The sequence below is a fragment of the Protopterus annectens genome, chromosome 17.part0 (assembly GCF_019279795.1).
Source record: "Protopterus annectens isolate FY-2018-M chromosome 17.part0, PAN1.0, whole genome shotgun sequence".
NCBI classification, from domain to species: domain Eukaryota; kingdom Metazoa; phylum Chordata; order Ceratodontiformes; family Protopteridae; genus Protopterus; species Protopterus annectens.
The window spans coordinates 382,331,339-382,341,699 of record NC_056751.1 but is presented as its reverse complement, the minus strand read 5'-3'; the positions used below and the strand labels follow the sequence as shown (position 1 = coordinate 382,341,699).

Sequence of the window (10,361 nt, the reverse complement as noted above, 5' to 3'; positions counted from 1 at the left end):
ACAGTCTCTCTTGTATGCAGGTTCTGCATACTACATCAGCTAATTTCCAGTGCCAAAGCTGGCTCACCATAAAAAGGTCCATGGAGATCAACGTTATACCCTAGAAAACAAACACAAAGTCTGGAACCCAGTGACACTCCTTGATCTGTACCCCATCAATGCTAAGACATGGAGCAAAAAAATAAATTAAGTTAAAAAATATATCTAGGTTGTTCTCCCAATCGTGGCACTGCTCCCCAGGGTGCCATGTCACTCCATCTCACCCTCAAAGTGACATAAAAAGGAGGAAAATTACAAAAAAGGCAGTTCCCCTTTATCCAACCCTAACTATGCTTCTACTGATTTCAGCTTCAGTCAGCTGCTTATTGTAAAGAATTTCTCATATTTCGGTTCTTAACTTTGCTGACCTTGTTGCTACATTACTTTAACCTTGTTGTACACATTCTACTGCAATGATACTCGCCTGTACTCTATAAATGTATTGCTGTACTTTTCCCTGGGTTGAGACTAAAACTGGTCATTGTGATCAGTGCTCTGCTTAAGCAAACAAATTAAAACACACACAACAAATAAAAAACACTATCATGTCATTTAAGTAGCTAAGATCACAATGGTTACAGAAAATGCCTTCAGTCTCAGGGACTGATTGTCAGCACTTCTAATGGGCTGAGTACACCTCTAACAGCTTGCCCATGGGAAGATTTCCCCTTTGCCTCACCCCTCCTATGTCGTTGTCTTAAAGCAAATGCTCAGAAGATTTAATACTTGTAGTCATACCTCTCTATTGTCCAGATTTTCACAGAATGTTCAGAGTTTTGTCTCATATTTTTCATCTGCACCCCTTAAAATGTGTGGTTCTCTGGCATGTCAGTTAGGACTGAATTCTCTAAATAATGACAGACATTTGAGTTTGACTTCATATTCTTTAGAAAATGCAGGGAAACACAAATACTTTTAATTTGGCAACTTTCTATGTTTATAAGACCAATATTTAAAACTCAACTCAATTTTTGTGCCTTTGTCCTCCATTATTCTTGGCTTTATCCAGATTTCTTGTTTTAAGAGTTTGAGATGTATGTTTATAATTATCTTTTAGTCTCCCTGTTATGTTTCCCTGCTTGTCTGACTTTCACTGTGCATTTGTCTAAATCTACAAGGTGTAGCCACATGTGAGAACAGCCAGCAATGATAAGGATTCCTAAAGCTATCACACTAGCATCAGAATTTTAAATATTAATGCACTGGTTGTAATAAATATGCTTATGTGATGAATCATTCGTCAATACAATATCAAAAGTCCTATGGTTTAGAAGCAAAAGAGCCATTTCTAAAATAAAAAAATACCCAAATGTAATCAAGACTGAGCTGATTTACTTTCAAGGTAAACAAAGTATCTTTGCAGTCTTTCCTATGTAACAAAGCAGCTCTTACAAAGTGCCTTATCACTCCCCCACTTAATCTGCCTAGGTCTGTCTTCTTACTTGAAGAATCCTTTCAGTTTATTGAAGAAAATGATCCACAGAAAACAATAGAGCCCAGAATATGAAGGCAGTTTTTTTATGAGCAAGAAAATAATCTACCACTATATTTTTTGAGGCAGTTTTCATAAGGCAAACAGTTCTAGTTGCAATTAATGTTTCTAAAGCAGCACACAACCTCACAGCAGCACAAACAGCAGCTGGCAATGACGTTTTCACAAATGTAGAAAATTCTGGTCATTTCTAAAGGCTTAGGTAACCTAAACAAAGATTCAAACAGCTTTAAAGTTTATTCAACAGTCAGACGTCCATAACCAGAAAATAAGGGGTGATTACCTCTCTCATAGTCTTCATTTCACTTTTGAAACCATCAACCTCACTTGGAAGTTTAGGCTACAAAGAGAACAAGGCATCCTTCTTTCCTATCATACGGTCTCCCCCCGCCAAATCTCATACCCAGGTGTAAAGTAGCTGCACTGCCCAAGGAATGAAGTACCACAACATGTTCCTGACCCATGTTCTACTGTAAAGGGGAAGGCTAAGGCTAAACTTCAGTGAGTTACTCTAGCATCTTCATGTTTATACTGGCTCATCCATATTAGTGGAGCATGGTCAGTTACTAGAATACATTTCCTGCCTCACAAGCAGTACCTTAAAGCAGTCACTGCCCATTTCCCACTGTAGCATATCTAACTTATCGCAGATTAAAATTTCTGCCAGAATAAATTATATGCCCTTGCCCATTCACTACCTGTAATAGGAAAGCCACAGTTCCAATAATCAGAGTCATCCTTCTGCTCTAGACCACAGGTCCCACATAACAATTAGATATAATGAAAACAGCTAGATTTCATAAAACCATCTTCAGGGCAACAAATGTAATCTCAGTTTCATCTGAGCACTGGCCTGTCAGTAATGCCTTCTCTTTGGTAAGTCAGTTGATGGGCAGGTTACTATAGCAAACATTGGAATACATCTTTTACAATATTCAGATAGATCAATTAAAAAAAAAAAAAATCTGACTTGCGTCTGGTCAGGGACAGATTTGCAGACTTATTTTCTCATTGTGTTTTCAATACCCCATGTATTTCATCTATTCTATGTCCAGCTTACAGCTGGGGGTAGCATTAAACTCTTCCAACCAAAGAGAATGCATGAGTACCTGGACTTTGAAAAGGTGACCTTTCCAGTTTTTGCTAAAGATGGTAACATCATTTAAATACACAGTGATATAGTGAGTAGTTTCTATTCCACAGGTACTGAAAAATAATACCTTTATACAAATTCAAATGAATGGCCTTGTAATGAAACAGAACATGCCCCCCCCCCCCTTTGGCTGCTGTTGGTCTCTCATTGCTCAGCTTCACCAATACTCTGTATTAAGTTTTGAAACCATATTTTGCTTGACTCATGTTGAACAGCAGTACTTTGCTGAAAGCTCTACTCCATGGCTGCAATACATGGACATATGGCCTCTATGGATCCATCCAAGGTTTCTACCATTTTGCAAATTATATTTGGGCCAAGTTAGTTTTACAAGCCAAAGCCTGTAAGGTTCATATTCTGCCCTGTTTTCAAATTCCACAATATTTCTACCAAAAGTTACAAATCAGCATTTATGTGTCAGTAAAACACCACTAGTTTTGGAGATTAAAAGCAGAAGAGTCCTTACTAAAAAAAACACAAGTCTTAAGTGAGTAAAAACAAAGCCCTTTTTCCATCTTTCTGTTAAAAAAAAAAGGTCTAATAAAAAAGTATCTTCTCGTTTGAAGACGACTTCCACTTCAGTGAAGAAGCATCCACAGAGAAATCATCACAGTCTAGAATTTGAAGACAGTTTGCTATATGCAAGAAAATGAATAGTTGCTACACTTAAGATAATTTTGGTAGGGCAAACCGCTCCAGTTTCCATTTGGGTTTCTAGAAAAGCGCATGACATCATATAACAAAATCACAAATACAAAAGTCTCAGTAACTGACAAAGTTTTCACAAAAGTGGCAGATTCTAATAATAGGTACCCAGGCTGAGGTAACATTTCACAAACACTCTTACATGTTCTAGTTTCTTCTAACTTTCCATGGTCAGAATATTAGCAGGGATTACCCTCCTTGTAGTCTCAGTTTCAATCTGAAATGTCCCAGTTTTAATTAAGGACTGTAGTCCCTCCCTGCCATTTCACAAGTTAATCTCAGACTACCTGTTCCAGATTACCTTCCAAGTAAACCCTTTCAAAAACAGCCCTACTGTGAGAACATAAACCTTTAAAACAGATTAAGGCAAGAATAATAAAATATAACAAGATATCACTCCACTACCTCTAGACCCAATTGTCTATATTACTATAAATACACATACACAGCTGTATCTACATAGCATTTTCTTTACTAACTAGTTTATGCAGGAACAGCCTTAGGGTAACTGGCATCATATATGAAGAGCTAAACACCCCCCCAAAGTGCATCACGCAGTGCCTCCTAACCCCCCTCGACCAATCCACAACATCCAGATTACCTTTTCTTCCTTTTCTCAGTTTGTCTCACTCTTCCTTTTTTTTCTTGCATTCATTCTTTCATTCAACATCTAACTAGGCAAGACTGCACTCTAGTAAATGTGGAGGAAGTATAAATACTTCCATTCAGCTAGAGGTAGCATCCCACAGAATCCATTGGGGGGGTCCTTTATTGTCTGAGGTGCATTTGTGAGTTTTTTTAAACACACTTCATCCAATGATGACATGAAAAATCTTGATGCAAAACTGACAGACGGTAGTGTTTTAATCTTAAGCACAGCCCAGGGGGTAAGTATTAGTCATGCTCAGGGACTATGGCTTTGATGACTTGTTAATATAGTACTATAATGTAACAAATCCACTGGGCAGCAATCAACAATGAGCATGGGGAAATATTACTTTATAGTACTATGCTAGCATGTATTACAATTTTTCCATATACCATTGATGGGTAGGATCTATGTTAATGGACCTTGTTACCAATGCTGGAAGTGCATTTTAAGTATTTTTTTCTAATCTTTTGATCAATTGATGGCCTGGACAAAAATCTTGATTAAGGAAAGAATTTTAGTGATATTCTTTGACTTCACATTTTCCTGCATCCTTTTAACAGGCCCTAGGTAAGACTACACTTAGAGGAGGACAGAAATACATTAACCCAGTCTTACTCAATGCTGTGAAGTGCATTTTAGATTAAGAACCTGTTTCATACAATAACATGCTAAAAAATCCTGATTAAGAAAAGAAAGTCAGTCTTATTCTTAAACTTTATTTTTTCTTGCATATTTTCAACATTGCCTAACTAACCAGGATTACACTGTAATAACTGTGAAGAAAGTAAGTGAATTAAGCCAGGTGTCTGGAGACTGCTAGGCCTCCAAAGGCCATGGGGGTTGTAGATGCTTCAAGGTACAGTTAAATGTTTTTTTAAACAACCTTTTCATCCAGTGATGGCCTAAACAATAATCCCAATAAAGAAAAGAAGTTCATTGTCATTCTACAACTTTGCTTTTTCTTGCATCCTTTCAACACACCTTAACTAAACAAGACTACACTGTAATAAATGTGGAAAAAATACATTAATCAGGGTGTTTAAGAGCCATTAGGCCATCAGAAGTCATGAGGGTTCTCTATGATCTGCAATGCATTTGAGAGTTTTTTTTCAACCTTCTGATCCAGTGATGGCCTTAACAAAAATGCTAAGGAAAGAAATTCAGTCTTATGTTTTTTTTCCCAAGGAAGAAAAAAGTTGTCTCCACGGCTTAATGCTCAAAACTGACAAAATATCAGTTCACAATAAACGGAGAAGGCAAATGTTCGTGATATGCATAAATCGTATCTGAGAATAGTACCTGCCTCTCTAACCCCCCCCCCCCAAAAAAAAGCAGTTACTTTCAGAGCATCTCCATCTGGTGTTAGACTGGGATGCAATTGAAGGCACAAATGGCCACAGCTGTATACATTTCAAGTTGCTGCCATCATACTTCTACACATCATGCCTCCTCACCCCCACCTCCAAAAGACAGCCATGGATTGTGTACCTGTCTGCCAGATTAAGATGAAATTGAAAAAAAATACAATACGGCATATTTTAACCTGTTAGTGTCAAACATAACAACTAACTTACTTAGACTCCCACAAAAGATAGCCACCTGTATTTCTATCTGATGTTTTTCAAGAAAGTTTAAAAAATGATCACAGTAATGTTTCAAACTTGTTACCCCTAGACAGCACACTGCCCCTGTACAAGCTATGATGACCCTCTGTGCACACCTCTGAAGTTAGTGAGGAAAGTTAAAGGGATAATGGCCACACTGTCCATAGCCCAATCCAAGCTAAAGAAATGAGTAATTGCTCCCAGCCCCCCAACTGAAACTACAATCATCTCCTGTGCACGCCTCCAAGGAAGGCTGGTTTTAGACTAGGTGGGGTTCAGGACAGAGGACGTTGATAAACCTGTGTCAAAATCATTTCTGGAGCCTTGGAGGGCCATTATGCCCATAGAAGCTTCAGATGTTCTGCAATTCACTTTATGTCTTATTTTTTTTGAAATCCAATTGAAACTGAGTAAATAACAAGAGGGTAAGTTACTTTCATCCAGACAGCCCCCACTCCCACAAGACAGTTACAGCCACTTATGTGTACATTTCAGACATCTAATTATGACAGAAATGCATGTCTTTGCAATATAGTTCACCTTAACTCCACATAAACAGTATACATTACAAGTTGTATCACACATTTCACATTAGTCATGCAAAGCCAGAATAATGAACAAGTAACAGCAGGCAGCTAGTCATTTTCGTCTACAGACAGCTTTGACAATTACAGCTACTTTACATGTGCATATCTCAGTTATTCAGTTTAGTCCATCTTACGTCACACAAATGCAAACTAGTCTTGAAATCCCGATAGTGACTGTTTAAACTGAGCAAAGAGCAAGAGGTCAGTTACTTTTAAGAGGTAACTCCAACCCACACTGAGACGTTACAGCTATACTTCTATGTATATGTCAGACAATTGTGAAAAAAAGTGATTGCCATGTATTGTGTTTCAATTCTGTGAACTACTATGCAAACAGTAGCCACACAACAAGAGGGTTGGTTACTTTCTACAGACAGCACCCATCTCTCACCAGTGGTTATAGCTAACAAAGATGGTTGTGTATTGTACTTTAGCTGTGTTCCACGGAAACAATAGCTACACATTAAAGTATTTCAAGTGCCTTCACACAAATCACAGTAATCCTCCAAATGCACATTAGTTCAGCATAGCATAGCTAATGAATTAGGGACAAGCAAGGACACTTAAAACACTACTACTAGTAACATTGAAAGAATACGAGAATATAATTTTTTTAATAAAAAGAAGTCAATAACTCTAATTACTGGCATTACTTATTAAATATAATTCACCATTTTTTCTCCAAAAGTCAGCAGTTTTAGAAAAGATTAAGAGGGACAGTGCAAAATTGAGTCAAAATCAGGGACATTTGAGAGGTCTGATACTAATTTTATAAACTGAGAAAACAAGAGGGTGATTTACTTTCTATAAACAGCTCCCACCCCCACACATTAGTTGTCATGAAAACATGACAGGCATGGATTGTATTTCTGCTTTATTCCATGAAAACAGCAGTCACGTACAGTATTCCAAGCACCTTCACACAGATAACAGTAATCCTGCAAAAGCAGAATAATGACTAAAATGCAGCCATTTGTCATATTCCCCCGAGAAACAGGCCTGCATTTTTCTTTTACTCAAATGCAGTTTGTTAAGTAGAAACACTCTTTCTTTACTATAAATTCCTGAACGGCTCCCCTACAACAGAAAAGTGAGAGTGGCAACCTATGCAGCCTCCTAATTGGCCTACGCTTAAGGCCAGCCATGCAGAGTAAGCATCAGTGTTACACTACAGTTAAAGGAAATCTCCCTCCAAATGCAGTTAATCTCATTTCACATGTATTCTCTCTCTCTCTCTACAATAGTTCTAAATAGTGCTGTAAAAATTATCTCCAGTTATTTTGTCTCTGTATGTCATCACTTAGTCTGTGGGTATTAAGATCTATGTGTTCCTTTCATTTTTTGTTCACTATTTCCATCTAACACATTGTGGATGTCACACCATTACTTTTTGTCATTCAAATATTATGTTGTTTCAGAAAGTAATTTACCTCAATTTGCATGACATACGCAAGGCAGCAAATATCAGAAGTTTTTCACTGCTGGCCACATCCCACAATTTTATGTCATAATGCTGTGTCTTGTTGAAATCAATAAAGCACGACATAACTAAAGTACAACTCTTTTTCAAAAGTTGCTCGAGAAACCTTAAATGTGAAGTTTTTTTGGTCAGCAAAATGTCACCTTTATCCATGTTTTACAAATTAAGTATAGTATCAAAAACTACAAGCAGCTGTTACTTGCTAAGTCACGTGTTTTATAAATAATAATACATAAATACATGAAAGAATAATCACCAGCCATCAAACATTTACTATTTTTGAGGACATACAAATAAATAAGACATCTCCAGAATTGTATTATAATTATGGGCACATTTGTCTTTAAATCCCTAGCAAACACTTTTATACTACATATGTTATATACTGGGTACCCATCAGCTTCCTTGTATTACAACTATTTGCCAGTGGACACCATATATCTCAACTTATTAGCACAAAAAAATTCTGGACAAAGCCAAAATAATGAGTAGACAAAAGGTCAAAATCAGGGACAGAATTTAAATATTGTTCTTATAAACTGAGAAGGTTACTAGAATAGTGGGTTTTGCATTCCCATGTATCCTTGAAGGACATGAAGTCTGAAACTATCCGATTTTATGACGCGTAAACCAAACGTGAGACAAAAATCTGGGCATTCTACACTTTTTTTACCGCTAAGAGGTATGCCTGTCAACTATCCAGCATCCCTGATTTTTCCTCATATTTTTGAATCTCCATACATTTCAGTTTCTCAATAATGCTATATATTAGAGTTTCATAATGATTTGTTTGTGTCTTTCGGCTTTTCGCGGTTAAGGGTCGCCACAGCGGAACTCCGGTCCGCTAATGATTGGCAGCAGATTTTTACGTGCCGAGTTTGCCAGCCCTGACGCACAACCTTCAACGAAGGTACGCCCATTCACGCATGTCTCCACACAGAAGACGCTCTAGCTGAGAATCGAACGGCACTACGTCTTGTTGTGAGGCGACAACGCTACCGCAAGCACTACCACTGCAGTTTCATAATGATTACTATACAGACAATGTCTTGATGTAAAACTGCTGTTCTGTTAACTTTTTAAAAGGTCATTTAGAGTAATATTTAAACATGTCCCCGATTTGGGCTTATGTCCCTTCATTATTTTGGGCTTTGTTCAGTATTCGCCAGCACAAAAGCTGAAATGTATGGTAGACACTAAAGTTCACAACGCATGTACACTTTGGAGAAACACATTTAGAGACTTGCCAATCAGCCTCTTACCAGTAATTCCAGTCAACAGCGGTGTAGCCTGAAATTTTTATATTACAGGCGTGTATATTCTCAGAGCACATGACATTTGTTTGAACTTCTGTCAAGCTAAAACACTGACAATTGTCATCATCAAGACTCAATAGATTTAATAAAAAATACATGCAAAACAAACAGCATAAAAATCACTACTTCCAAATTACATCACTTAACTCCTCAATGTCTTAGACTTAGTAAATTAAAAATCGAAGAGACGTGCAGTGTTAAAAAATGGCCAACCGTAGGGGTACTTTCCTTTACAAAAGCTGCCATGCTCACTACTTTGAAGAAAAATGTCTGTGAAATCAACAAGGCAAATTAAGAATTATAAAATTGGAACCTTATGAAAACTTCAGAGTCAAAGCAATTGTTCCATCTTCCTTCAGAATTAATTTAAAAAGCCTGTGTTTTATGCCTGGCCACAGCTGTCAACAGATGCTGACTAAGTGTGAAAGTATGATCCTTACAGTTAATCATTTACATAAAAACATACTAAATCATGAACATGTTCAGGATAAGACAACTCCTCAGCCTGCCCGCTACAATTTACATTCCGACTAAATCCATGTTTTGTACTCCACGCACAAAGGGTTCTTACCGTTTAAAAAATGAAAAGTAACTTTATTTATTTTTCTGCAGCAGCAAGTAACGATGAGACTGTTTCCTGGACTACAAACTCAAAGATTACTTTTTGCTGCAAATCCAAAAAGCGCCTCCACTGGCAACATGTACTTTTGTTTTCCTATTAAGGTAGAGTATTAAAAGTGCGGTCGCCCGCCTCCTTTAATGCCTGCAATTCTGAACCGTTCTTCCTTAAAGTTTAAATCACTTTCAGAAAATCGAAGGTAGAGGTTATCAAACACGCCAGAAATCACAGAAGTAGAAACTTAGCCAGGTGTGATTAATAGTCGCATTTCGTACCTGTAACTTTCTTTTGTGTTATCCTACCTAGTGCATTCGATCTGTTATTCATACCTCAAAACCTCCCATCTCCAAAACGTGGAACACTTCTTCTCGCAATGCGAAATAAATGTGAAAAGGGAGAACGTTAACATCTTCGACTAGAAAGTTTACAGCATGGTTAAAATGCGTTACTTTAGGCTTACAAATAGTTATCTTGATTAATTAAGATGATTCTGTATTATTTACCTCGAGTATTGCTTAAAAGAATTCTAGCATACCTCCTCTCAACTGTACCCATTCATTTCAACCTCTGTAAGCAAGAAATATAGACAAAGCCATACATAAAAGTGGGAAATATGCCCCGAAATATGGGTAATTTTTAAATGTTGCTCTTAAAAACTTTGAAAGTTGATAGACTAACAGGTTGTGCATTATCACTAATTTTCTGAAGGATATG

The 10,361-nt window shown here is 37.3% G+C and overlaps 1 protein-coding gene across 1 annotated transcript in view; it reads right to left on the bottom strand.

The window, feature by feature from the left end:
- LOC122791313 (solute carrier family 22 member 18-like) overlaps window positions 1–9,720 on the bottom strand; it is a 357,377-nt gene extending 347,657 nt beyond the window's left edge. The window contains exon 1 of the mRNA XM_044059016.1: window positions 9,600–9,720. The gene's annotated coding sequence lies outside the window, so the exon portion shown is untranslated. The remainder of the gene's footprint in view (window positions 1–9,599) is intronic.
- Window positions 9,721–10,361: the final 641 nt, after the last annotated feature.